Below are 25,260 nucleotides of genomic sequence, written 5' to 3' on the forward strand. Positions count from 1 at the left end.
GTTTCATATCTTATTAACTTCCATACACATACCTCCTGGGGGTGCTGTTACTACATTTTTCATGTAGACTTATTTGTAATTCATTGTTTAAACAGTTCAATGTGGAACAGCACTAGAGGACAGGAGTGCTCGTGAAGACAGGTGAACTGCCACTTCACCAAAATGAATATAGTAGAATGAAAATGTCCACAGCTCTCCAATGCTAGAAAGTTTCTTTATTAGGACAAAATAGCGACGTTTCGAGGCTAATGCCTCTTAATCATGCATAGGCTATTACAAACTTATCACACCTTATATACCTGTTGGTTTGGCGCCACAGGGCCCACAACCTGTTAAAAATAGTGACACCTGCTGGTGTTCTATTGTATTACATTAAAAAAGCATTTATACACAATTATATACACATGCTTATAGAAATTGAATGATTTACTGATGTAACAAGGCAAGGTTGTATCTTTTAAAGAAAATCACATGGTTAATATTAAACCATTTGGATAGTACCCTTATCCTAATGAAAAAGATTAATTCATGAGATGTAAGCAAGCAGGTTTATAGCAATAATGGATTTCTATTATGTACTGGTCCAATATTAAACAAAGATAAAAGTTTAATTCTTAATTTATCTTATGAAAATTATTTTATTAAATTATATTGGATAAGAGTATGTCTGATTTAATATTGCTGTTAATGAAACTATATTGAAACTATATTGAAACCCATAAAGTGAAACCTTTATTTAAACATGCTGTAGCATACTAAAGGTAAACTGACAGATCTAGTTCTCTATTTAGGCCTCTAGGGGCCAATGTTTCTAGTTTATGAATCCACCATGATTCTTTCTGCTTTAATAAAGTTTCCCTATCTTGGCCACTTCTCTGGGGTTTTATCTGATCAATCACTTGCCATCTCATTTGACTGATATTGTGGCCTTTTTCTATGAAATGACTAGATACTGGGGCCTCTTTGTTTTTACAGCGTATATTTGAGCTCATCCTATCTTTTACTTTACGGGTGGTCTCTCCCAAATAAACCAGAGAACATGGACACTTAATCAAGTATACAACGTGTGTGGTGTCACACGTATAGAAACCTCTGATATCATATCTTGTACCATTATGGGGATGATGAAAAAATTTGCCTTTAATTATAGAGCTACAGCTCATGCAATTTAAGCATGGATATGTGCCATAGTTTTTACTACCTATATGGGTTTGGATACTCCCTCTGCTTGGACCCACATCAGATTTTACCAAGTGATCTCTCAAATTTTTTACACGTCTGTGGGCCATTAGGGGAGGATTTTTGAAGATAGGTATTTTGTCATTACAGTCACTAAGTATATGCCAATGTTTTCTTATGCTTTTAGTAATTTCTTTACTATAGTGACTGTACTGAGAAACAAAGACCATCCTGTTCTCTTTTTGTTTAGTGGTGTTAATCTTATTATGTGGCTTTAATACCTCATATTTCTTTTCTTCAATTAACCTAGCCGGATAGCCTCTTTCAATAAACTTATGTGCCATCTCATCTATACGTTGATTACATTTCTGTGTGTTACTCACTATTCTTTTTACACAAAGAAGCTGGCTCTTGGGTAGAGATTCTACCAGAGGTCTTGGGTGAAAGCTGTCAAATCTAAGTAAGGTGTTCTTATCAGTGTTTTTAGTATACAAATCAAACTCTAATATATTGGCAGCTTTTATAACCTTAGTATCTAAGAATGTTATACTTTCTTCACTATAAGTGATAGTCAACTCCAGACCTTGAACAGATGAATTTACCTCTATTACAAATTTTTCCAGGGATCCAATGTCACCCCACCACACGCCAAAGACATCATCTATGTATCTCCACCAGATGGAGCCATATTCTTTAAAGATGGTATTCTCATAAATGATTTTCTCCTCTATCTCATTCATGAAAAGATTGGCGTATGATGGGGCCACATTGGATCCCATGGCTGTTCCTCTCAATTGTACATACCATTCATCTTCAAATAAAAAATAGTTCCAAAACAAAATTAATCTTAATAGTTCTTCAATGAATTTACCCTGTTTCCTAGTACATATATTGTTATTCAATAAATTTTTCATGACAATAGAAATACCTGTTTCATGTTTTATACATGTATATAAACTTTTTACATCCATAGTGAAGAGTATGTACTTACTAGAGGGGAATTCTAGGCTTTTGGCTTTTGCAAGAAAATGATTAGTATCCTTAATATATGAAGACATTTTGTTAACCTCTGGTTGCAAAATTTTATCTATGAATATAGAAATGTTAGAAAATACAGATTGCACACTGGAGACAATAGGCCTGCCAGGAGGCTTTTTTACATCCTTATGGACCTTGGGAACACAATAGAATATAGGGGTTCTAGGATTTTGTACAAAAAGATATTCCTTTAGCTTTTTATCTATGATATGATCATTATAAGCTTGTTCTAAAATGTATGAAATCTCTTTTTGTAATAACTTAACAGGATTACTATTCAGTTTTTTATATGTTGTTTGGGAAAACAGGGTAAATTCATTGAAGAACTATTAAGATTAATTTTGTTTTGGAACTATTTTTTATTTGAAGATGAATGGTATGTACAATTGAGAGGAACAGCCATGGGATCCAATGTGGCCCCATCATACGCCAATCTTTTCATGAATGAGATAGAGGAGAAAATCATTTATGAGAATACCATCTTTAAAGAATATGGCTCCATCTGGTGGAGATACATAGATGATGTCTTTGGCGTGTGGTGGGGTGACATTGGATCCCTGGAAAAATTTGTAATAGAGGTAAATTCATCTGTTCAAGGTCTGGAGTTGACTATCACTTATAGTGAAGAAAGTATAACATTCTTAGATACTAAGGTTATAAAAGCTGCCAATATATTAGAGTTTGATTTGTATACTAAAAACACTGATAAGAACACCTTACTTAGATTTGACAGCTTTCACCCAAGACCTCTGGTAGAATCTCTACCCAACAGCCAGCTTCTTCGTGTAAAAAGAATAGTGAGTAACACACAGAAATGTAATCAACGTATAGATGAGATGGCACATAAGTTTATTGAAAGAGGCTATCCGGCTAGGTTAATTGAAGAAAAGAAATATGAGGTATTAAAGCCACATAATAAGATTAACACCACTAAACAAAAAGAGAACAGGATGGTCTTTGTTTCTCAGTACAGTCACTATAGTAAAGAAATTACTAAAAGCATAAGAAAACATTGGCATATACTTAGTGACTGTAATGACAAAATACCTATCTTCAAAAATCCTCCCCTAATGGCCCACAGACGTGTAAAAAATTTGAGAGATCACTTGGTAAAATCTGATGTGGGTCCAAGCAGAGGGAGTATCCAAACCCATATAGGTAGTAAAAACTATGGCACATATCCATGCTTAAATTGCATGAGCTGTAGCTCTATAATTAAAGGCAAATTTTTTCATCATCCCCATAATGGTACAAGATATGATATCAGAGGTTTCTATACGTGTGACACCACACACGTTGTATACTTGATTAAGTGTCCATGTTCTCTGGTTTATTTGGGAGAGACCACCCGTAAAGTAAAAGATAGGATGAGCCAACATCGCTCAAATATACGCTGTAAAAACAAAGAGGCCCCAGTATCTAGTCATTTCATAGAAAAAGGCCACAATATCAGTCAAATGAGATGGCAAGTGATTGATCAGATAAAACCCCAGAGAAGTGGCCAAGATAGGGAAACTTTATTAAAGCAGAAAGAATCATGGTGGATTCATAAACTAGAAACATTGGCCCCTAGAGGCCTAAATAGAGAACTAGATCTGTCAGTTTACCTTTAGTATGCTACAGCATGTTTAAATAAAGGTTTCACTTTATGGGTTTCAATATAGTTTCAATATAGTTTCATTAACAGCAATATTAAATCAGACATACTCTTATCCAATATAATTTAATAAAATAATTTTCATAAGATAAATTAAGAATTAAACTTTTATCTTTGTTTAATATTGGACCAGTACATAATAGAAATCCATTATTGCTATAAACCTGCTTGCTTACATCTCATGAATTAATCTTTTTCATTAGGATAAGGGTACTATCCAAATGGTTTAATATTAACCATGTGATTTTCTTTAAAAGATAGAACCTTGCCTTGTTACATCAGTAAATCATTCAATTTCTATAAGCATGTGTATATAATTGTGTATAAATGCTTTTTTAATGTAATACAATAGAACACCAGCAGGTGTCACTATTTTTAACAGGTTGTGGGCCCTGTGGCGCCAAACCAACAGGTATATAAGGTGTGATAAGTTTGTAATAGCCTATGCATGATTAAGAGGCATTAGCCTCGAAACGTCGCTATTTTGTCCTAATAAAGAAACTTTCTAGCATTGGAGAGCTGTGGACATTTTCATTCTACTATATTCATTTTGGTGAAGTGGCAGTTCACCTGTCTTCACGAGCACTCCTGTCCTCTAGTGCTGTTCCACATTGAACTGTTTAAACAATACATTTTCTGCCAGGAACGAGCACATTGGAGCATATATAAAATATGCAAAAGGAAAAGGATAAGGACAACAACATGGGCACTGATGGAAACAAGGTGTTTGCATATTCAGAGATCGATGCAGCAAGGATAACCACCCTAGTGAAGGGGTCTAGAGACTTTCTCAGAACAGCTCCCAGTGAAAACTTGGGAAAGGATTATGAACAACTAAGAATGAGACAAATGAAATGGGATCTACACACCACTACTTTGGCGGAGTATTACCGCGTCAAAAGAATACCCAGGGGACTACGGATGAGCACCTGCCCTACTCTGTTACGTGAAAATCAAGCATATTGTAACACCTTTGAAGCAATTCTCAATAAATGCTCATACGACTTAATGGTACTTACCGTTGAGTCTCTGCTAAAGGAGATGGAGGTCCAAGATGCTAAAATCAAGCAAAGTCATGAAGATCTGTCAAAGATGATGTCACCGGAGGATCTCACCCTATTAGAGACACAGATAGAGGAGAAGATCAAGACGGCACAGAGTGAAATCAAGGAAACCAAAAGGGTTAAATTCCTTAGAGATGAGGACGATTATCGCAGAGGCTTTGTGTACAAATGGCGTCAAAGTGGTCATGGCAACCAACCAACCAATAGAAGGAGACGCAACACGCACGCACGTAATCCACGTCATCAGAGAGCGACGTCAGGAACGCCATCACAGGACAGCTCCTCCGAGCAATCGGCCTCCCCTTTAGAAGCAAGTGGAGAAGAAATCAGCGCAGATGAGGCAGGAAGCACAGCAAGTGGCACAAAGAAAAGCGGAATGACAACGAGGAGATATCACGGATCGAAGAAAACTCAAAACCGCAAGTAAACTGCATAATGCAGAGAGACAGTACTGTCATTAATATATCTGGACATTTGTTGACAGATCTTGAAGAAGGACTGTTAGATAAGGGCCTGTCCTTTTGTCCCTCTACCAGTATTAACTTTTTTGAGTTGGAAAAGGATCTTTATAAATTTTTCAGGAGTGTTAAGCTTAAATATTGGTTTGCAAATTATACATGTGATTACAATGCATCTCAAAAAGAAAGTTGCAGCAAATGGTCTCTTTCTGAAATGGGTCTTGTTAAAAAGAACAGCACATTTAATCCAAACGTGAATGAACACAGCATTAACACATATATAAAGCTGGTAGAACAGGATATACAAAGATTAAGAAAAACACATAACAAGAAAAAATGCTCTACTAATTTTACATCCAATGACCAAAAAGCTTTAAACTCCTTAAAAAACCAAAAAGATTTAATCTTTAAAGGGGCAGACAAGGGCGGGGCCTTAGTTCTAATGGATAGAACATATTATATAGAAGAGATTAAGGGGCAATTACAGGACCAAACAACATATAAAAAACTGAATAATAATCCTGTTAAGTTATTACAAAAAGAGATTTCATACATTTTAGAACAAGCTTATAATGATCATATCATAGATAAAAAGCTAAAGGAATATCTTTTTGTACAAAATCCTAGAACCCCTATATTCTATTGTGTTCCCAAGGTCCATAAGGATGTAAAAAAGCCTCCTGGCAGGCCTATTGTCTCCAGTGTGCAATCTGTATTTTCTAACATTTCTATATTCATAGATAAAATTTTGCAACCAGAGGTTAACAAAATGTCTTCATATATTAAGGATACTAATCATTTTCTTGCAAAAGCCAAAAGCCTAGAATTCCCCTCTAGTAAGTACATACTCTTCACTATGGATGTAAAAAGTTTATATACATGTATAAAACATGAAACAGGTATTTCTATTGTCATGAAAAATTTATTGAATAACAATATATGTACTAGGAAACAGGGTAAATTCATTGAAGAACTATTAAGATTAATTTTGTTTTGGAACTATTTTTTATTTGAAGATGAATGGTATGTACAATTGAGAGGAACAGCCATGGGATCCAATGTGGCCCCATCATACGCCAATCTTTTCATGAATGAGATAGAGGAGAAAATCATTTATGAGAATACCATCTTTAAAGAATATGGCTCCATCTGGTGGAGATACATAGATGATGTCTTTGGCGTGTGGTGGGGTGACATTGGATCCCTGGAAAAATTTGTAATAGAGGTAAATTCATCTGTTCAAGGTCTGGAGTTGACTATCACTTATAGTGAAGAAAGTATAACATTCTTAGATACTAAGGTTATAAAAGCTGCCAATATATTAGAGTTTGATTTGTATACTAAAAACACTGATAAGAACACCTTACTTAGATTTGACAGCTTTCACCCAAGACCTCTGGTAGAATCTCTACCCAAGAGCCAGCTTCTTCGTGTAAAAAGAATAGTGAGTAACACACAGAAATGTAATCAACGTATAGATGAGATGGCACATAAGTTTATTGAAAGAGGCTATCCGGCTAGGTTAATTGAAGAAAAGAAATATGAGGTATTAAAGCCACATAATAAGATTAACACCACTAAACAAAAAGAGAACAGGATGGTCTTTGTTTCTCAGTACAGTCACTATAGTAAAGAAATTACTAAAAGCATAAGAAAACATTGGCATATACTTAGTGACTGTAATGACAAAATACCTATCTTCAAAAATCCTCCCCTAATGGCCCACAGACGTGTAAAAAATTTGAGAGATCACTTGGTAAAATCTGATGTGGGTCCAAGCAGAGGGAGTATCCAAACCCATATAGGTAGTAAAAACTATGGCACATATCCATGCTTAAATTGCATGAGCTGTAGCTCTATAATTAAAGGCAAATTTTTTCATCATCCCCATAATGGTACAAGATATGATATCAGAGGTTTCTATACGTGTGACACCACACACGTTGTATACTTGATTAAGTGTCCATGTTCTCTGGTTTATTTGGGAGAGACCACCCGTAAAGTAAAAGATAGGATGAGCCAACATCGCTCAAATATACGCTGTAAAAACAAAGAGGCCCCAGTATCTAGTCATTTCATAGAAAAAGGCCACAATATCAGTCAAATGAGATGGCAAGTGATTGATCAGATAAAACCCCAGAGAAGTGGCCAAGATAGGGAAACTTTATTAAAGCAGAAAGAATCATGGTGGATTCATAAACTAGAAACATTGGCCCCTAGAGGCCTAAATAGAGAACTAGATCTGTCAGTTTACCTTTAGTATGCTACAGCATGTTTAAATAAAGGTTTCACTTTATGGGTTTCAATATAGTTTCAATATAGTTTCATTAACAGCAATATTAAATCAGACATACTCTTATCCAATATAATTTAATAAAATAATTTTCATAAGATAAATTAAGAATTAAACTTTTATCTTTGTTTAATATTGGACCAGTACATAATAGAAATCCATTATTGCTATAAACCTGCTTGCTTACATCTCATGAATTAATCTTTTTCATTAGGATAAGGGTACTATCCAAATGGTTTAATATTAACCATGTGATTTTCTTTAAAAGATACAACCTTGCCTTGTTACATCAGTAAATCATTCAATTTCTATAAGCATGTGTATATAATTGTGTATAAATGCTTTTTTAAGGTAATACAATAGAACACCAGCAGGTGTCACTATTTTTAACAGGTTGTGGGCCCTGTGGCGCCAAACCAACAGGTATATAAGGTGTGATAAGTTTGTAATAGCCTATGCATGATTAAGAGGCATTAGCCTCGAAACGTCGCTATTTTGTCCTAATAAAGAAACTTTCTAGCATTGGAGAGCTGTGGACATTTTCATTCTACTATTTGTAATTCATGGGACTGTTATGCGAATATGTGTGACGCAGATGTAATATACGTGATCCATTAAATATTAATATATTTAGTCGACATTTTTTTTTGGAAATATAATACAATCACATTAGTAAATGTTTTACACATTTCGATGTTTAATATCGATCAGGTTCTTTAATACAAATAATGTTTATTAATAAAAATTAAACATTGTATTTATTTGTTTATTAAATACATTTTGTGACATTGTGAAGTATTGACATTGCTCTATTAAATGTATTTATAATGCACATCGATTGTGTGCTATTGCGTGACATTAGAATCTAATTTTTAAAGATGCGAATCTCGTGTTGCAAGATACGTTTCCCACGCGATATTTCAGAAATGCGTAATTTCTGGTTATAATGACCGGAACTTGGATAATCTGTTTATAAATGTTAACATACATGTTTGTTCATTATTAGTAAATAAACCTCGAGCTTGTATTTGTCTGAACTGCTCACATATGTTATTGTGCAATGGCGTCTTTATTTTTAAAGGGACATTACACCCAAATATTTTCTTAAAATGATCCGGAGAGAGAATACATTTTTATCATTTAAAATGTAACTAGTAATTTATATTATTCTTTAGATATCCTTAACAGAAGAAATTGAAATGCACATGGTTGAGCCAATCACAAAAGGCATCTCTGTGCATCCACCAATCTTCAGCTACTGAGCATATCTAGATATGGTTGTAAAGGAAATAATATCAAAAGAATGAATTAAAATCCATGATAGAATTAATTTTTAATGTTTCAAATTATATTTTATTTAGGAATCTAGAAAGAAACGCTTTGGAATTACCGTCCCTTTCATGAACTAATGCAATCTTGAACTTGATCTAAATACATCTGTCTAAACTTTGTAAATATGCATTGTTGGCCACCCAAAAAAAAAAAAAAAGATATGGCCCAGTAATGCTTTGCTGATCAAAAACCTATGCACCTCCCTTTCTCAAACTTAGTTTAACATGGAAATTATGCATATTTGTATTAGCTTCTGTATTGTTTGCCCCACTGTGAATGAAATATCTTCAAATGGCTGTATTTATACAGCTTTACCTTAAAGGGACATTAAGGTTTATGTTCTTTACTGATTTACATGGATAATGTAATGTTAAAACAACATCATATTTAGTTAGATTATCTCATTAGCTTTTTTAGGAAGATATTCTTGCCTGAAAACCATATCTAGATAGGCTCTGTTGCTGCTGATTGGTGGTTGCACATAGATACCTTATGTCATTGTCTAACCCATGTGCATTGCTATTTCTTTAACAAAGGATATCGAATGACTGAATATAATTAGATAATAGAATTAAATTTAAATGTGGTTTTAAAAATGATATGTATTATCTCTGAATCACTAAATGACATTTTTGAAACATTTACCTTTAAGGACAAAACCATTGGGAATATGTGGAGTTAACATTGTAGAAATAAACTAAAGGGGAATGAAAATACCTATAGATATGTGATATCTATCCAACAGGTAAGGAGTATAATTGCTAGAAATTATCTTGGGATATATCTATAGTTAACTGACCCTTCAAATGACTCCACTAGAGCTGAAAAGTAATCAATATGGCATACAATAACTAGCTTGTTATAAATGTGAAATTAACTTTTTAGTTACAGATAATTTCGAACATATTAAGTAAAAAATAATTTAAGCCGGATAACCTATATTTAGTGTAATAATGTTTTTGGATACCTAAGTAAGATTACAGAGATTAGAATGTAAATCTAACATTCAACTACACTGTCACTTTAATGTAAGTTAAACACTTTCCTTTCTTAAAAGTGAAATGAACAAAGTTGTTCTGTAATTTATACTACATATCCTTGTCATAAACATTTTATGATTTTAACATCTATGAATCACACAATAGAAGCATAGATAGATGTATTTAACTCCAAATTAAATTTTGTAAGATACTTGACTTTAACATTATCTGAATAAGCTGTGTTGATAATTTACCTTCAATACATTAACCAAAATTAGTATATTTGATATCAGGCATGTGCTTGTCAAATAGATTACTTTAACAGTCATGGGACTAATATTTGGTTTACATGTCAGAATATTAGATGGATATATTTCTTCTAGATGGATATATTTCTTCTTATCTTACTGTGATAGACATATGTCTCAAAGAATATGTATTTTAAAAAAATAAATAGAAAAATATATAGTATGAAAATAAATTTATTGAGAAAAAAAAATCCATCACAGATAAAAGTCTGAAAAAGAAAGAAAAAAAATTAAAAACATTATTCATTTAGGTGATTTAATGAAAACATGTCTTAAAATATTCCTTAAATCTAATAATTGTTAAATCATCATGTGCCTATGCTCTAACATGTATTTTTTTGTCTTGATATTAAAAACAGATTCATACTTATATATCTATCCATAATTTTAAATTAATCCCATTATATTGTAGAATCAATTTTAGAATTAAACATTAGCATTTAAAATTACACTAAATAATGCATATCACGTGTAATAAATATTTTTATATTTTATTGTATGAGGAACACAATTGAATGTAATATTTCATGTCCCTTCAAATAATATACCTCTATATCAAATATAAAATGTATCCCTTTGTCTTATTGGTCAGAATCTGAGTCCTCACTAGCACAAGTAAGGGTAATGTATCTAAAATAAACATATTCTAATATAGGACATGTATCTATTCCTAATTCTTTTAACATTCTTCCTACTGTGATTCTTAAATAGCATGCATTGTGCAAACTAAGCTGGATGTATGGTCTTTCAAAGGCAATTATCTTCAAAATATCAGTTTATCTTCATTAGGTGTCTTAATCATCATTTTCAAGATAGAGGATTGTGAAATACTATCTAACAAAATAAAATAAATCTAAGTGTCTCCAATAGGATGCATCCACAGTCTTGGTCCATAAAATTGTTGCCACTTACCATGTGAACGTGTCTTTGTATGGTTTTCAAGGTCAGCACATTTGAAACACAATGCCAGACATGATCACATTGGTATTCATCACTTTCAATCTGGGATTCTTCACTTTCAGTCTGGGATTCTTCACTTTCAGTCTGGGATTCTTCACTTTCAGTCTTGAATTCTCCACTTTCAGTCTTGAATTCTTCACTTCCAGTCTTTAGATGAAGTCATCTCCCTAATGGCAGAAAAAGAGTAAATCAAATAATTAATAGAAGTGTGTGACTTAGTTTTGCACCCCCCCCCCCCCATTTCTGAGACTATTTATATCACTAGCTTACTAAGTGTGTGTAGAATCTTGTGTTATGTTCTATCAATCAAGTGTGAAGATGAGTCATACATTGTGCATACCTAACCTCTGATGTGTGACTTTTAATATGACTTTGAAGCATATAGTCTTGCTAGAGAATCCCTTTCCGAGTATCCAAAAATCTAGTAATGTGTAAACTAAATGCTACTTTTTAAAATGTATACCATATGATGGCTGATTGTGCAAAATTCCTGCCATCCACAGTCCATACATTGTTTATACTTAAAAGCTGATATTGTCTTTGTAAACCAGGTGGTGAAGTCATTACAGGACCCAATGCCAGAAGCATCACCTGTAATAATAATAATAATAATAATATTAATAATAATAATAATAATAATAATAATAATAATAATAATAATGAACTCCTTTTTTTACAATCATTTTATGAACAATCTTAACATGTTTGCACAATTATATACTTCTCATTTCACGAATATTTGCAATGCTCTTATATAACTTCCATTATTTACCATCTGAAGTGGCGGTTGATGATGTTTGCTCTGACATTGAGCCCCTCGTCCCGGAATGGCCCCTCTAGAACAGGCTTGTCCTCCTCATCTTGTAGGAGGCGTTGGGGCACCTGGACAGCCTGCCGCATCCCAGCCCGCTGTGCAATGTTATGCAGGACGCTGCAGGCTATAGCGATCTTCGCCACCTTACTAGGCTGTATTGAAGGTCTCCTCCAGACCTGTCCAGGCATCTTAGTCTCATTTTGAGGAGCTCAAACATCCTCTCCACTACAGACCTAGTCCGCTTGTGCGCTCGATTGTAGCGCTCCTGGGCCTCATCGGTGGGGTTACATAAAGGCGTAATGAGCCAAGGCTGGCTTATGTAACCAGAATCACCTATAAATAATGAACATACCAAAATGACAAATATTAAAAATATCGTTCCAATTATTATATTAAAATACAATTCATTTGTGTACACGAAAATCCCCTAAAATAAACATTTTTTAAATCACATTTTCTATCTGCCCATTTAAACTAGGACATGCTACCTATGCGTATTTCGCATAAAGCAGAAATTAGCTAAAAGAGAAAGAAATGGTTAAATTGCATCCTAGAGCTGCCCATTTAAACTAAGACATGCTACATATCTGTTTGGAGCTAAAACTAGACATTTGCTAAAAGACAATTAAATGGTTAAATTGCATCCTAGAGCTGCCTATTTAAGCTAAGACATGCTACATATCTGTAATAGCTAAAACTAGAAATTTGCGTAAAGAGACAATGACATGGTTAAAGCGCATTCTCTATCTGCCCATTTAAACTAAGACATGCTACCTATGTGTATTTCGCATAAAACAGACATTTGCTAAAAGAGAAAGAAATTGTTAAATTGCATCCTAGAGCTGCCCATTTAAGCTAAGACATGCTACATATCTGTTTGGAGCTAAAACTAGACATTTGCTGAAAGTCAATTAAATGGTTAAATTATATCCTAGAGCTACCCATTTAAGCTAAGACATGCTACATATCTGTTTGGAGCTAAAACTAGACATTTGCGTAAAGAGACAATGACATGGTTAAAGCACATTCTTTATCTGCCCATTTAAGCTAAGACATGCTACCTATGCGTATTTCGCATAAAGCAGACATTTGCTAAAAGAGAAAGAAATGGTTAAATTGCATCCTAGAGCTGCCCATTTAAGCTAAGACATGCTACGTAACTGTTTGGAGCTAAAACTAGACATTTGCTGAAAGACAATTAAATGGTTAAAGCGCATCCTGTAGCTGCACATTTTGCACATTACACAAACAACTGTTTTTTAAGACTACAGTGGCAATTGTCTAACTAATTAACCATGTTGTGCACAAGTACTCACCAACGAGCCACCCAGGAGGAAACTGTCTGCCCTCAAACTGCTGCCACAGGGATGACTGTCTGAGGATGCGGGCATCATGACAAGCCCCGCCGAAATTCGCACAAACCTGCATAATCTGCATCCGTGCGTCACAAATAAACTGCACGTTGAGACTATGGAAGTGTTTGCGATTTCAGAAGGGCAAGTCATGTTCTGGAGCACGCAGCGCAATGTGGGTGAAATCTATTGCTTCCAAGACATTGGGCATTCAAGCTATTGCAAAGAATTCCCTCTTCAGGCGCCTCCAATCACCATCATTTTGAGGGAATCCTATGTAATGCTTACTGACTCATACCATGGCATCCAGAAAGTTGTCAAAAACCACAGAGAATGTACCCTGAGCCAGCCCATGCATGTACCCCTCTCCAGATTGAAAACTCCCGGAGGCCAGGACGTGTATGCAGCTTAGCATCTTGGTCATACCAGGGATTGCAGTATGCATACGTCTACGTGGTTCCATATGAGGTTTAAGAATATTGTAAAGGCTAATGAGCTGTTCGCGATTGAGCCTATACTTGTCATAAACCTCGAAGTCGCTCATGTTATCCAAGGTGGGCCTCACCTTTTCAACACAAGGACCTCTAACCAGACAAGCCCTTTGTCTCTTTTGGAGACGACGAGCCCGCCTGATTCTATTGACCACTACTCATGCAACAGCACCAGCAGCAGCTAACTGAGGATTATCCATATTTGCCTAGCTAAGCAGCACAAAGCCAAACAGCAGAGCAAACACACAAGGAGTAACAAGGTATGCAAAAACACAAAAGCGATTTGATACAATGTCAATCACAAGGGACGCTTTGGCCATGTTGTTTGGGGGAGTTCATAATGATTGCTGATTGTATACACTTGTTTGTATGTGAGCGGTGCGAATGCTTTCAAAGTGTGCGTTTTTTTAGGCGTTTGCTGAAATTTTGTTTACCCCCAATGAATCACAATGTTAAAGTGTAAAAACTAACATATACAGTGCATCTTTGTACTGTTTGTTCATATACATAATAAATATTTATTAAATGCGATCTTATTGTAAAAAACACATGTCCACGCTAACATGAATGAAAGTGTATACTTGTGTATAATGGCATAGAATCTGATCGATCAATGTTGCTGCAATATTTTTTGTAAACGATAAAGTAACAGCTGACATCTATACTGTAATATTGTATATATATATAATCGATTTGCGAGATGTCAATATTTTACGCGTACCATTAAAACCACAATAATAATGACGATCTTCCGGCTGACATCTATAATATTGTATATATAAGTGATTTGCGAGATGTCAATATTGTACGCGTACCATTAAAACCACAATAATAATGACGATCTTCCGGCTGACATCTATAATATTGTATATATAAGTGATTTGCGAGATGTCAATATTGTACGCGTTTCATTAAAATCGCTATTACAATGAAGATCTTCCAAACTCTCGTTTACGTATATGTAATTTTGTAGTATTGATTGAGAAACTTCTGAAAGGGGCGTTACAGTCCTAAAGCTGTAATGTGTATGGTTGAAGCTTCTAAAGACGTCATAATATTTGCAACCTACCTGTCTAGTTAGCAAATCTTCATTCTGCTGTTGTATTTTACTACATTGTTATTGTGTGATGATTAAAAATATAAATGTGTGCTCTGCTTTTGTGTGATGTGTGTTATGTACATATACGTATATATTGTGATTCTCTCCCACATATGCTGATTTCTATAAAGCAGTATAGCATTGCTGTTCCTTCCCAAAAAGTGACAGCTGTAATATGTTCTAATGATGTTCTTATTGTACGCAATTCCTAATGGTATATTCTCAGTGAATCGTGATGTTAAAGGGACAGTAAATCCATATTTTATGTTTCATGATTCATAGAGAGAATGTAATGTTAAACAACCTTCCAATGTAGTTGTATGATGTAAATGTGTTCATTGTTTATATGTGTTTTCCCCCCATAATATCAATGCACATGTATGAGTGAATGACAAAAGTCATGTATGTGCATCCATTAATGATCATGTGTACTGTTAAGCCTATGTAGATATGCTGTTCATGCAAGCATATGAGTTGAATAAATGAAATGCTATCATAGAGGTAAATGAGACGTATTTCCAATTGTCTACTGTGAATAATGAAATGTTAAAATTATTTTTCTGTCCGTTTAAATCTGATGTAATTTTTCTAACCAATTTCGTATTGGTGATTTGTAGTTGATGTAATGTAAATTTATATAACAATTTGATGTTGTATTGAATTTCACACAAGTAAAAGCCATAACTCCATAGGGAGATAGTCATTTCTTGATCTATTTGTCATAGCGGGACTAACACAAGAAATAATGAGTTAGTTTCACAATTGTAACGCTTGTATTACGAGTTTTTTGTGTACGCATTTTACGTGCGTTAGGTGAAGCTGCCTGTCACGTGCACAAGCACGTCTTCCCCCTTAGAAGTCAATAAAGGAGAAAGATGTGTGTAGAAATAAAATCCAGTACTTGTTTTGAGCGTAAAGTGAGTGATGTCATGTTCTTGTGTGAAAAAGTAGCTAAATCGTGTTAATTTCGTAATAAAAATCTGTTTTGTGTATGTAATGTGCTGTATATTGTTTGTATGTATCGATTAGTGTATGTATGTGATAATATTTGTAGTTAGATGTAGCTATATGAGTGTATGTTCCCGTCTGTCTATGTAAGTCAATGGAAAATGGATCTGTTCTATTTTGACATGAAAATATAAAATCTTAAAAATAAATATTGTGTAGTGTTTGTATGAGTGCAAGTGTAGTTTGTGTAATGTTTTTGGAGTGATTTGTGGATGTTTTTGTTAGCGGTATATGGTTAACTACTGTTTCTGGGTTTACGTTAATGATTTGAACAGAGATGGATATTTTTGATGCGTTACGGAAACTCGTAATACCAGCGGTAGTGAAAAAGCAGCGTTAGGAGGCTTTTTCACGCATAACGCACATTTCGTAATCTAGGTGATTGTTTCCAAACACTTAGTTACTGTTTTTACATGTATTTACAGTTTTATTGCTCTTTCATGGAGCATACTGAAATTTGTCCCCACTACCTTACATTATCCTTTAACAACAGTTTTTAAGGACTCAATTTGTTTTTTCAGATAACATTGTCCTAATCCAAATAATTCATTTGATGGTCTCCTACTTCATTTATATATTATAAGAGCATTACAATTCTACTTTTAAATTACAAAGGTTTATAGACAATCCTTTAATTTGTTTGCCCTGTCGTGCCGCACCGCAATAGCTGTTGCTAGGGGTGCTGCGCCTGCTGTCTGCTCATTGCCTAGGGGGAGTCGGCTCCTATCTGCATGCAGTGGTAATGTCATCGCCGCACGCTTCCCCATTCCCAAGCCGGTCAGGATCTCATGTGGTGTGAATCTGGCACCTATGTAAGTAACTTCAGTCCTACCTATCACTGCCCAAGTATAGGTGTTACTTACTGTTCTCCTGGGTGCTATTGATTTTTATGCTGGACTGTTTGCTATTGTTGCTGACCTTTGCTTGTCTGACCACTCTGCTTGTTTACCCTTTAACTGATGGATTGATATACCGCTGCTGAACTCTGCTTGTCTGAACACTATGCCTGTTAACCTTTAACTGCTGGATTGATATACTGCTGCTGAACTCTGCTTGTCTGACCACTCTGCCTGTTAACCCCTATTGCTCTGGATTGCCTTACTGTTGCCAAACCCTGCCTGCCTGACCATCCTAGTGGTTTACTTCTGGACTGCCTTACTATTGCCAAATCCTGCCTGCCTGACCATCCTAGTGGTTTGCTTCTGGACAGCCTTGCTGCTGCCAGGTCCTGCCAATCTGACCTTTCTGGTGGTTTGCCCCTGAACTTCCTTTCTATGGTCTCCTGCCTGTTACCGCCGAGGACTGTCCTGCCTGTGGTGAGTGCCACTTACCCCATCTTGAACACCTTCTCTGCTCTGAGATATTCCTTATCATTCCGGCTCAATGCCGGGATAACAAGACTACTGGCCGAGTTCGGTCTGATAGAGGAGTATCCCATGAGCATTACATTATACTTGGGCCATGGAACCAGATGAGGTGGCATGAGCAGTTTATCTTCAGGGACAGATGTTGGGAACCCATACCACACAGTTACAAAATATAGATTCCAAGCCAGAGGCTTTAATCGCTCAACTCTCTTTACCAGTTACAGCGAGGAATACCGCTCCTGTTGTTGTACCGCCAGTCTCTGCTCCTAGCACTGCAGCTTTTTCCTCTGCTTCTGGAAGAATACCCCGGATACCATTGCCTGAGAAATATGAAGGTACTACTGATTGCAGGGGTTTTCTTAACCAATGCAGGTTGCACTTCCGCAATGATCCTCACACCTTAAAGTCTCACCAGTCAAGGATCACCTTTATAATTTCCTTACTGAAAGACAAGGCCCTAGCCTGGGTCTCTCCCCTTTTGGTACAGAACACTCCACTCATGCATGATGCTGATACTTTCATTTCTGCATTATCTTCTGTGTTTGGGACTTCTGGCCGTACCTCTGCTGCAGAATTTTCTCTCCTGGACCTCCGCCATGGCAATAGAACTGTGGCACAATTCACCATCGAGTTTCGCACCTTGACACTTGAAACCACTTGGTATGGCAGTGCTCTCAAGGCATTCTTTAGGAGGGGTCTGCATGAACGCATAAAAAATGAACTCACTTATCATGATGTTCCTTCTTCTTTGGATGACTTTATATTGCTTTGTATCAGTCTGGACTCTCACTTCCAGGAGGGACTAGCTGAGAGAGACAGAACTAGGAGGGTCCTTCCCTCCCGTCTTCGGCAGTATTCTCTACCCCTTCAACAGCTCCAGTAACCCCAGTGGAGGAACTAATGGATCTCTCCTCCTTCAAACCTTCAGAATTTGAAAGACAGAGAAGAAGGAGATTGAGACTATGCTTTTATTGTGAACACCCACCAACTGAAGAACTGTGACATTCGGCGGGAAAAGCAAATGCTTAGGGGATAATACTGGGGTACCTCTAAGCATGATCACTACTAAATCCCCTCATTCCTCTCAGATTCTGGTATCTGTAACCCTTACCTTCCTTCAGAATACTGTCCACACTCAAGCCTTCATTGATTCAGGGGCAGCCAGAAACTTTCTGGATCACCGTTTTATGATTCAAGCTGGCTTGCTTCTTCTGCAGAAAAGACATTGCCTCAAATAACTACCCTGGGTGGCACCCCCTTGGTTCAAGGTTGATCCACTTTGAGTCAGCACCCCTGACCCTGACTGTGGGAGTCCTTCATACCAAACAGCTGCAGTTTGAGGTCATACATTCCCCAGCAAAGCTTGTCATCCTTGGCCTTCCTTTGCTGCATATACACAATCCACTGGGCTGGAGAACAACTGGCCTCCTGGGGTACCTCCTGTTTCTATTTCTGCCGTGCTAAAGTCACTCCTCTGCTCCGCATCCCAATAGCAAGCATACAGACTTCTCTAAACCTTCCCTCAGTATATATGGACTTCCCAGATGTGTTTGAGAAAAAAGCAGCCAACCTGCTACCAACCCCACTGTCCATATTACTGCAAGATTCACCTGTTTCCCGGAGCCCCACTTCCTACAGGGAGGACTTATCCAATCTCCAAAGCCGAAACCAAATCCATGGAGGAGTATATCCAAGAGAACCTAGCTAAAGGCTTCATTCAACCTTCCTCCTCTGGGGCAGGCTTCTTTTTCTTCAGTAAGAAGGATGGTGGGCTCAGACCCTGCATCAACTACAGGACCTTGAACAACATAACTATCAAGAACCGCTATCCCATTCCTTTGATCACCAAGCTCTATGACTCACTCCAGAATGCTTGTTTCTTCACCAAGCTGGACTTGGGGCATACAATCTGATCCATATCTTTCCAGGCCACGAATGGAAGACAGCCTTCAATACAAGATCAGGGCATTACAAATACTTTGTCATGCCCTTTGGGCTGTGTAATGCCCCTGCAGTCTTCCAGGCATTTGTCAATGATGTCTTCCATGACCTCCTCAATCGCACTGTCATCCACTCTGGAGGAGCATCATAAGCATGTGAGACAAGTACTTCAACATCTCAGAGACTTCTTTGGTAGCCAAACTCGAAAAATGTGAGTTTGACGAAGTTCAGATCTAGTTCCTTGGTTATGTCATCTCGAAAGAAGGTTTTGCCATGGATCCTGCTAAACTCACCACAGTTTTAGTGGCCTCAAACTATTTTATTAAAGGAATTACAGAGATTCTTGGGGTTCTCCAATTATTACCGCAAGTTTATAAAGAACTTTTCTCAAACAGTCACTCCTCTCATGGAATTGACAAAGCTAAACAAAGACTGTAAATATTGGCCCCCTGAAGCCATATATACCTTCACTTGTCTTAAAAAGGCTTTTTCTTCTGCTTCTGTGCACCGCCATCCTGACCTATAGTTCACTTTAAAATTTGATGCATCCTAGAGATCCAGATGGGCCTTGTTCTTTTCCCATTTTAACTTTGTGGTCTCTTATCTTCCTGGGACCGAAAACAAGAAGGCAGTTGTCCTTTCCCGTCAGTTTCCTCACTCAAGTGATTTCTCTGAAGGTCCTATTGAACACATCATACCTCCCTCCTATGTGGTTGTTCAATTGAATACCACGCTTCTTCAAAGACTGCAACGTGCCCAGTCTAGTAAACCTCCTGAAGCCCTCGTGGCTTCCGATATCTTTTTTGCACCTCTGAACCTACGCACTCCTGTACTGTCCTTGGCTCATGACAGTAAACTATCAGGACATCCTGGTTTGACATTGACCTACTATGAAGTCTGAGACTCAGGATTATGTAAAAGCCTGTACAACTTGTGTGGCCAACAAAACTCCCTGATCCTTGCCTCCCGACTTTCTCCAACCATTGTCCATTCCCAAACAACCATGGACACACATAACAATTAATTTCATTGTGGACCTTCCTCCTTCTGACCACCATACAGTTTTCTGGGTTGTGGTGGATCACTTTTCCAGACTGGCTCATTTTGTACCCCTAACAAAACTACCTTCTGCCCAAGAATTATCGTCTCTTTTTCTCCTGCATGTGGTACGACTTAATGGCATTGCTGTGAATATTGTTTCCGACAGAGGTCCACAATTCATCTCTACCTTTTGGAGAGCCTTTTGCAAGTTAATTGGAACCACTGTGTCCTTGTCTTCTGGCTACCATCCTTAGAACAATGGAATAACTGAGATAGTAAACCAGGATCTTGAGCCTTATCTTAGAGCCTTTGTCAATGCTCTTCATACCAACTGGTCTAAATTGTTACGCCTAGCGGAGCTGGCAAGAAACACTCATTGGCACTCTTCTCTTCGATGTTCTTCATTTCAAGTCACAGCAGGGTATCAACCTTGTGTCTTCCCTCTTTCTGCTCAGTCCACTGGGGTTCCTGCTGCAGACCGACACGTTACTGAACTCACCACTCATTCGAAACGTATTCGCTCTCAGCTACGTTCAGCTGTCTCTAGATAGAAAAAGTTTGCTGATCATCATAGAGCTTCTGTACATGCCATCTCAGTAGGTGAACATGTTTGGGTCTCTACTCGACATATTCGTCTACATCAACCCTGTTACAAATTGGGGCCTAGGTTTATTGGTCCTTACAAAGTCCTAAAATGATGGTCTCCTGTTGCCTACAATGCGGCCTTGCCTAAAACCCTGTGCAGACACCCAGTCTTCCACATCTCACTACTCAAGCCTTACATCAAGAATAGATATACCTGGATCCGAGCTCCTCCTTCTCCGCTACTAGTCTGTGGTGACCCTGAATATGAGGTTGCTAAGATCCTGGACTCCAGATACAGGTGCAGACAACTACAGTATCTGGTACATTGGAAGGGTTACTCTGTGGCAGATTGTTCCTGGGTTCCTGCCCGTGATGTGCATGCTCCATCTTTGGTCTCTCCTCTGCTCCGCATCCCCATAGCCAGCATACAGACTCCTTCAAACCTACCTTAAGTATATATAGACTTGGCAGAAGCATTATGTCTTTAGATCAGCAACAGCTTGCTAATTACCTCAAACCTCTCCTCTCATCCTTTTCCTCCTATTCCTGCCCTGAACAATCTATCTGCCACTATAAGTCCACCCTTATATCCGTCCTTGACAATCTCGCCTCTCTTACATTGCTCAGAAATCACACACTCATCCTCAGCCCTCGCATACTCCTCTGACACGGTACCTATGCAGATGTTCCCTTACTGCTGAATGGCACTGGAGAAAATTTCGGAGTTCAGCTAATTTTCTTCATTAAAAATTAATCTTGAACTCCTACTATTCTACCCTTAATCTCCATAAGCAACACTACTTCTCTTCTCTTATCTCTAATCTTTCTTCAAACCCAAAACATCTGTTCTCCACGTTCAATACTCTCCTCCACCCTCCCCCACCTCCTAATACAACTTCTGTGTCAGCTCGAGACTTTGCCAGCCACTTCAATAACAACATTTACTCCATCAGAAATGAAATCAGCTCTCAACATAATTCCACCCCCCCCCCCCCATCAAATGCTCTCACTCAACCACAACCCACAAAACCTTAAACTTAGCTCAATTCTCCCCTGTTACTGAGGAAGAAGTTTTGGCACTTATAATGCGCTCTCGCCTCACTACCTGTCCCCTTGATCCTATCCCCTCACAGCTACTCCCCTCCCTCTCTGCTACCCTTACCCCTATACTATGTCAGTGTATTTATAAGAATCTTAGCAGTACTCTCCACATAATATGTGAGTATATGGCATGGTTATAACTTAATATATTTAACAATCTTTCTTTAAACTAAACCCACAATCAAATATACGTTTACTAAGACAATAAAATTAATATAAATACCTGCATTCTTTATTATTAGTAAATATCTATGAACACATTGAAATATATATATTTGTAAGAATCAGAATATGAGTCAATATTATACGCGGTTAAAAACTATTCAAATATGCTATGCACAATTCATAAAAGTCTACCCTTAAAATTAGCCTTACTCACATCAGACTTTCATTCAATTAACACAATGAGATTAAAGTATAAACCACTGAACATTTAGACTGATACAATTTTTAACAGTGCTTAGTAAACAATAGGACAATATATATATGCTCAGCTATTTAGCTGTAATTGATTCTAATATCATTATAATTAGGACACTAAAAATACCTATATTCTTAATGTGAACAGTTACTTAAATATCTATTTATTTAAACTGGAACAAATTCGTATTTACTTATAACTAAAACCTAAGATATATTCTAAGATATATATATATATATATATATATATATATATTCTATATTTTGCATAGATGAATTATTTAGCATGCAAGAGACACACTTAACTTTATATATAGGACTATGAACATAGTTAAAATACTGAGTGCACCTTTAAATCTCTTTACTATAATTTGTTTCTACCAATAACTTTTGTTTCAGTTATTAAAAATTAGGACAATTATACTTCACCAATTTGAACCAATTCGTAGTGGTCTTTAGATCATCTCATTTGAAGGAAAGTTATCGCATATCAAGGTAAGTTTTCAGCTTCTAGCTTAGTGAGATGTGTTCAGAAGTATGGCTGCCAAATATCAAATCACTAGTCTCCAGCAAGTCACAAAAAAAAAACTGTGTGTCTTTGTTTGCATTGCCATTCCTTCTATCTAATCATTGATGATCTTTTTCGTTCACGCCCATGTGCTTGTCCCTTCTCATTGGATACTTTTGGGGAACGCTCCCCATTGGTTCAGTATATATTGTCGCTATGGAAACGCATCTTTTAACAGTTAAGTCCCTTGACTGTCATACTGGATTCTGGCCATCGGGGGGCAGTGGACGAACACAAACAGATTCACCTAACCATTTCTAACATTTATGTTTCTAAATCTTACATATCCCATATAATGAGTATATTAAACAATACTACAACATTGCATTTATCACTTACAATCCGAATTCCAGGCAGGGTGGTACCATGTGAATCTTCTGATCATTTCAATACCAAGCACCATTATATTATGTCAAAATAAGTACACTGTTATTCCATTCTCCCTATTAAACATATTATAATTTACTGCATTAGTAAATTTCTCTTGTTAGCATTTATATTTCATTTAGCCTAACAGAAAATTTATAATTTGATATCAAACATCAATATTGTATAGTCATATCACATCAAAATGACTTCCATATATCCATCTCACTATATTTCAAGAGATGTATTTAAAATTTCATAAATATTTAGTGCATAATCATATGATATGACTTAGGTCCACAATTTCCCCTATTCATGTGTTTATATTTAATATCACATAAATAGACAGTCTCATATCCATTAAAATATATATTTTCTTACAATGCTGAAGTATATTCTACATGCATATAATACAGTTGTTTTAAACAGTGAAATTTGAAATTATAATGCAACCCATGTGCTTCCACTGTGTGTATTACTTCCCCCCAGCCGTATGTCTGCAGTACGTCTTCAAATGTCAGAGATTCAGTGAAATAGAACTGTTGTCATCACACATGTCTGCTATCATTGGGTTTTTTTTGAAGTCACAAAGATTTAGGTGAGAAATTTCAGAGGACTTCTGAGCATATTTCCCATTCAAAACACAGACTATTTACTCCAAATAATCAAGGGGTTTCCTATAATTTCAGTACTATGCTTATCTTTGTTTGGAAAGATAATTTAGTTGAAGAAGGAATCCAGCTATTTAGATTGACCCTCTCTCTGATCACCAAATGTCTTAGAGCCATAAAACTCTGCACATAGTCAAAAAAACATGGTAATTAAGTTACAGTTCCTTTAGGAAAATGTTTGTATGCTTGACACAGCAGGAGGTGAGCTTCAAAAGCTATGCTAACTTTCAATCATGATAAACATGTCTTCACCCAGCTAAAACCATCTGGTAGGGGGTTTTGGGATTTACAGTGAAATAGAATTGTTGTCAATAGCCTCATGCTCAATCAATCCTGTGGATTCATCAACTATATACAGTATATGGAAACCATATATATATATATATATATATATATATAAACAAAGAATGAAAAAGCCAAATGTGGTCTTAAAAACAAAAGTCCAATTTATTGGTCAATTTAAAAGTATTGACAGTACTCAAAGCGAAAAGTCTGACATGTTTCGGCCCATGGCCTTACTCCTAGACATAATGTTCTAATGAAAAACCACCAATATTTAAAGGCAGTAATGAGTATCTATTGGTTGTCATTAATTGCAAACAAGTAACATGTGTTAATTTGTTTAAACACTGTGGAGAACCTAACTGACAAAACTGTTTGCATATACATGTAATTGCTTCTGGCCTGTATGGGATTAACACTGGTAATTAACATGTAAAATCCAGCCAACAATTGCTTCATATTTGTGTAAAGTTAATAGGGAAGTAAATAAACCATACATAACGGCCTGTTTAAATTCAATGTAAACTGGTAACAAATAATTACAGATAGTCACAAATGAGACATAAGATGCTAAAAGAAAAAATGTTGCAATAATAAATAAAAATATGAACATGTGGTCCTGCATGAAAATGCAAGTACATCAACATGAAATTTTATTATGTAAACACATATTGTATGCAACATAGTAGAGATAAGCTCTTTTCCATTTCAATTAAGCATAGAATGTTATATATATATATATATATATATATATCATACTGACTACACTTTACTTAATGTTGAGAGGGTTGGGCAAGCTAGAGTTCCTAAATGAATAAAGATAAAATGTTAGGTCATAATAAGATAGGCCAAAGGCTTAAAGTGACTCAGACCCATGTTAATATT

Source organism: Bombina bombina, chromosome 1 (genome assembly GCF_027579735.1).
Source record: "Bombina bombina isolate aBomBom1 chromosome 1, aBomBom1.pri, whole genome shotgun sequence".
Taxonomy (NCBI): Eukaryota; Metazoa; Chordata; class Amphibia; order Anura; family Bombinatoridae; genus Bombina; species Bombina bombina.